The following is a 5840-nucleotide window of genomic DNA, read 5'->3' as shown; positions in this document are numbered from 1 at the left end:
GCCGTGCTAACACCTCGGCAAGTCTATGTTGTCATCGCACCTGCGTCGGCCAAGTCATTGCGTCACCTCGACGCATCTCCCCATGTCAGGTTTTCCGCACTGCCACTCTGCTGGGCTGACCTCGACGCCCAAGACATATTTATTTAATTATTTACTTCACTTAAGTTATTTAAGTAGAAGAACTTAAAAAAAGATATATTATTATTATTATCATTACTTGTTATTACTTTTGTCTTGCACTATTTTATGTGCATGGGTGAACCAACTTCGGCTGGTCTGCACCACCATCTCGGTGAACTGACGTCGTTGCCCCTTCAACAGGAAAATTAACTATGGTCGTGCTATGCCGCCACCTCGGCAAGCTGATGTAGCCATCCCAAGCGGCATAAATCGGGTCGTGCGATCACCTTGTTGGTCGAATTGCCATATCGACATATTCGGTTTCCTTAGGGACTTCGACATCGCTAGGAGAGCTCCACCTCGTCGGGTGTTTGCTGCACATGCCATATTTCTTTTATTACTCACTTTGCATAAATTATTAATCATGCAACCTTTCTTAATTTATTATTATTATTATCTCTGGCTTGCACTATTTTCTGTGCAGAGGTAAATGATTCGGGTCAGGCAGCGCTGTCACTTTGGTGTACCGACGTGCTGACGTGGGGTCTCCGTCGTCGCCTTAGCGACCTACCGCGTCACCTCGGCTGGACCGGGGGCTTTGTCATCTCTTCATCAAACCTACCCCCGGGACTCCGGCATCATCAGCCGACCAGCGTCGTCAGCTCGCCTAGACCGGGGGCTGCTCCTCAACACATCAACCGCGCTATGTCGCCACTTCGTCAAGCCGAGCTCTTTTCTCGGACACTTCGGAACCAGCTTGGGGGCTGGGACCTCGGCCAGGCCGAGGACTATTTCTTCGTCTCACCATAAGTCCGGACCTAATAATCAACACTGAGCACACTAACCAGCTAAGTCGATTTCATGCTCAATTTGTTTTAATGATTAAATTTTGTTCAGTTTGACCAAGCATTATACTTTTCTGGCAAAAAGTTGTTTGTGAAAAACTTCCTTGTCAAAACTTTGTTTGTGACACACAAATTCAAATACACTATTTACTTGGGGGCCTCCTTTATGAAGCCTTTCCTCTTGCATATGATTATACATGTATGGCTTCGTTCATTGTTCATGTATTACGCCACAATATGCACCATGTTGACTTAAGTGTTCCACAAGATGGGTTGCCTTGCTCCTGTGTTTACCCCTACGTTCCCGATTGTTCAGCTAGGGAGTAAACGGCGCACCTTTGCGATCGTCACGATCGGGTCATCCGAGCTCAGACCTCAGACTGGGTGAAGCCGAAAGCAAGCATTCTTGTTGTTTTCAATCATGGTCGGCACACAATTGAACTCATGAGTACACAAAATCTATTGCACAAGTCTCATAGTAACAATGAGCAACCGAAGAAAGGTATCAGTGGGGGTACTATTTTCTTCGAAGATGCTTCTTACACTTCGTCAGTAATATAACATAAGTTCACTGAGCGCACTTTGTCTGTTACAGCCTTATGGCCTGATTGCCTGGTTATCGGAAACACCGTCGATATTCTTGACAGGTGGAGTACATAACACTTTTCGGCCCTTGACCGAACAGGGAGAAGCCGACGGTCGGTTAAGACGCGTTTAAAGTTTGGGTGAATACATATATGATATAAGTACTTCGGTACATACAATCATTATTCTTTTACCCAAGTCACTTATGGGGCTCTTAAATTAGTATGAGCCGTTTTATGGTAAATGTGTTTTCTTCTTGGTTGTTGCAAAGTCTTTTTCTACCCCTCCTTTTTCAACTCGAGTGTATGGTTAATATCCGGATAGCCTGTCTTCTCTCTAAAAGCCGCTCGAGTTTAGTTCGCTAAACTGGCCTCAGAGAAGTACTCCGCCTTCGGGATAAGGAGCTTGAAGCCGTAGGCTGACCTGCTTGAAAGTCTTGAGATCGGATGTGTCATGTTAAAGCAGGACAGAAGCACAATTTTTTTCCTCCAATTTTCGGATTGGCACCGAACACTTGATCTAGTTCGAACGTCAAGTTTTTACTGAAGTTTTTTGGGTTTCCAAGCCTACGACACTTTTAAACTATTTGTGTGTTTCCAGCATAAGTCTCGTAGTGCAACGCCGGACACCTTTAGAGATTCGGCAAAAACATTCTCGGATATTGCTATATATGCATCAGTTTCGAATTGTGTCTTCGGTCAATGGTTGGGTTGCTCTGTTCCTGTGCTTGCCTCCTACGTTCCGCTTTGTTCGGCTAGGTGTGCAAAGGGAGAACCACTGCGATTGTGCTTCTAGCTCGCATGGTTAAGCACCTCAGTGGAGAAAGCCAAAAACGAACTTTCACAATAAGCGTAAACTGGTCAGCGATCCGATGACGGTGTTAAATGACAGGTCGTTCATAACATTGGCTGAAGTGTTTACGACTTGACCTTGGCTGTCGCCGAACAATAACCAGGGGCTAGTAGCTGGCCTCCCAACTTTAAAGCTCCTATGACTAAGTGAAAGTTATAAAGCCCGCATATCTGATTGCCTCGTGTCCGCTAACACAACCGCCTTCAGGCACCGAGGCGTCGGCCCTCGTGGAAGCCGACGATGGGCCACTTCCAACTGATAAATGGTCGCAATGGAGTCAAAATAAACATATCATCGACATTTGTATTTAATATACAAGGGCCGCCTTCCATAATCATCGTTATAAAGCAATAAATATGCATTAATTTGACTTAAGATTTTGGCCAAGCTGGGTTGCCTGGCTCCTGTGCTTACTCCTACGTTCCCGATTGTTAGGCTAGGCGCTAAAGGGAGCACCTTTGTGATTGTTACTACCGGGTCATCCGAGTTAGTACCTCAGACTAGGTGAAGCAAAAAGCTAGCAATCTTAAAGTATCACATTGGTCGAAAATGACGGAAGTGAAAATTTTGGTTCATTAATACCATAGAGTTCGGGAACTTTCCCCGAACTAAATCCTCAATATTTTCCTCCCACATTGATCGGAGGTGATGTTTCATGATCATGATAAGCATGACGACCCAAAGAAAGCAACCGATAGCGGGACTATTTTCTTCGAAAGATGTTTCTTACGTTAAAACGTAATATAACATATCTCTCCGTGTACCTTTGTTTATAAAACCTTATGGCCGGATTGCCTTGTTTTCCACAAATCTTTGCCCTTATAATGAATTTATAAAGTAGGACAAACACTCCCCGACTACTAGTCGAGGAAGTTGAAGCCGATGGTCGGTCAGCAAAGTGTTGTACAATGTGGATCCGAGCATTTATGATGTAAAGTACTTGGATACATAGTATCATTACACATAAAAAATGTGAGTGAAATTCATTTACTGCAATCCATCTTTTAAACCCCTTGGGGCTTACCTTGGCGAGCTCGGATTTCGACGAGCTCTAAGCTCCTTTAAGAGATCTTTATTCTCTTTCTGAGAAGTTTGTGTTAAACACAACAAAATTTTTCTGTCAAATGGATATCAATCCTTAATTCGGCCACCCATGGCCACATTAAGGCTCGGGGGCTACTGGGCTTGCCGCTCATTATTTATGAATATTAAAGGGGCACATCGATCCCCTGATCTGGAGTTGCCACCCGACCAGTGGCTCGGGGGCTACTGCATTGACAATCCAATGCAGAAAATTTAAAGTGCAATATAGTTTTTGAGGAGATTATGATCCTCAGGTTGGTTGGCCGCACCCAACCTGAGTCTCGAGGGCTTTGCACACCGCTTTTTGTGTCCCGAAGTATTCTTCCAAGCTAGGAGTTGATCCTCGGGCCGAATTTGCGAATCAACCAGAGTCTCAGGGGCTACTGGGATCAGCGGTCTTGTGTCATCCTTCAGGTGCATCTCGGGTTTTAGACCGATACACACCTTGCGGGCTACTAGCTATATATCTCAGCAGAGAATAAATTGCACCAATAAAAAATATTGACAAAAAATCGGCCCGCAGTCGGGGTGGTGGACCACCTCGGAAGCAGTCCGGCATAAAGCTCGGGCGCCAGTGGCTGGCTCCATAGAGGGCATTTCCGGCATTAAGCTTGGCTAAACTCCTTCAACTTTTTTGAACCAAGGTGATCTATGACACCTCCGATATAGTCCGGCGCTGGAGCTCGGATGCAGTTCGGCATTGGAGCTCGACTATAACAATACTCTTCGGATACAGTCCGGTGGTGGAGCTCAGATACATTGCGGCGTTGGATCTCGGAAGTGGTCCGACGTTGGTGCTCAGCTGCAAAAGATACCTTGAATGCAGTCCGGTGTTGGATCTCGGACACAAGAGGACACTGCCGCCCGGGAACAGCTTCAAACCCAAGGTGTGGCATAAAAATAACAAGGCATTGATAAAGGCCATAAACTTAAAGGGGATCCTTGGATACCCGCCGTGTAAACTCTTCGGTTGCACTCCGGCGATCCTCAAGATCGAAGACGAGAAGATTTGTTGAACCGGTTTTCAAGACAGACGACTGAAGATGAAGAACAGTTTGAAAGAATCGAGGAGCGTCCCCAACTTGAAGACCGGTTCAGGGGGCCATTGAAGGTGTCATGGACTAGGGGGTACTCACCACGTCGTCCCCCGACCAGCTGGATCGGGCCGTGGTTCATTCATGGGCCACTTCAGGCAGCCCATGCCGCATACAAGGAGGTTTCCACAAGACTTGGCACCCAAGCCAAGGATTCTCCAAAACCCTAGGCCTCTGGTGCATATATAAACCGAGGCCAGCCTAGTCAATAGACAATCTAATATTCATTAGAACCACCTCGTGGTAGATACATGTACTCTGTATTACACCCCAGATGAATACAATCAGAAGCATAACGTAGGGTATTACCTCCGTCAAGAGGGCCCGAACCTAGGTAAAATCCGTGTCCATGTTACCATCGTTCCAAGACGCCTAGCTTAGGACCCCTACTACGAGATACGCCGGATATAGAACTAACACCCTCCACTTCAGGTACGATGGCAACACGACCCTCTATGTGAGGGTGTTCGGGGAAGATGGCCGCCGCGTCAGGTGTTGCCCTGAGGACAACAACGGTGGTGAGGTGCTCAGCCTCGGCGACGGCTGCGACGAGAGTGAAGGCGGGCTCGCCCTCGGCGTCGGCCATGGCTTGTCCAGCTATGACGACTCTTCTTCCGGCGACAGCTCCAGCAGTGGCGGCTACGACCAGCCGCCATGCCCGCTTCGAAGGTGGCGGCGGGTCGTCTCGTCGCCGCGCTCCAGTGAAGCACGAGGAGGGGTCTGGCTGAGCTCAGGAAAGCGCCATGGGCCCATCCTAACGAACTGCGGCGGGAGCATATGCCGCTTTTGTTTCGTTCTTCTTTTCCGTGCTGCATTAAGAGAGAGACAAGTATGGGGCCCCGCTGGGGCGTGCAACAACTATGATTTCCAAGTGGCCGTGCTATGTTTATCGCTCTTGTGTCATGTTGCAGCGTCAATGTTTTATGTAGGCGCGTAGGAATAACTTAGCTTGATGCACCTGAAGTAGTTTCCGCCTCACGAGGCCCACATTACCTAGTGCCTGGCGAGGCCTCCTGCGCTCGGAAGGCGTCTGGGAACTGCAAAAATTCGTTAGAAAATTCTTATTCTTCCGAATCCTGGTCGCAAGCACTGCCGGCCATGACCCAGCACTTCGCATCACGGTACCCGGGGGGCACGGATTGAGAGGGGTGCGCCAGTTTGCGAGCTCGAGCAAGGGTGCCTTGCGAAAAATAGGAAAACGAAAACGCTCATGAGGGCACTTGCGCAGCCCCCTCGCGAGGCATGCGAGGGAGAGTACGGG

This window comes from Triticum aestivum, chromosome 3A, assembly GCF_018294505.1.
Source record: "Triticum aestivum cultivar Chinese Spring chromosome 3A, IWGSC CS RefSeq v2.1, whole genome shotgun sequence".
Classification (NCBI taxonomy): Eukaryota; Viridiplantae; Streptophyta; class Magnoliopsida; order Poales; family Poaceae; genus Triticum; species Triticum aestivum.
This window is presented reverse-complemented; position numbering follows the sequence as displayed.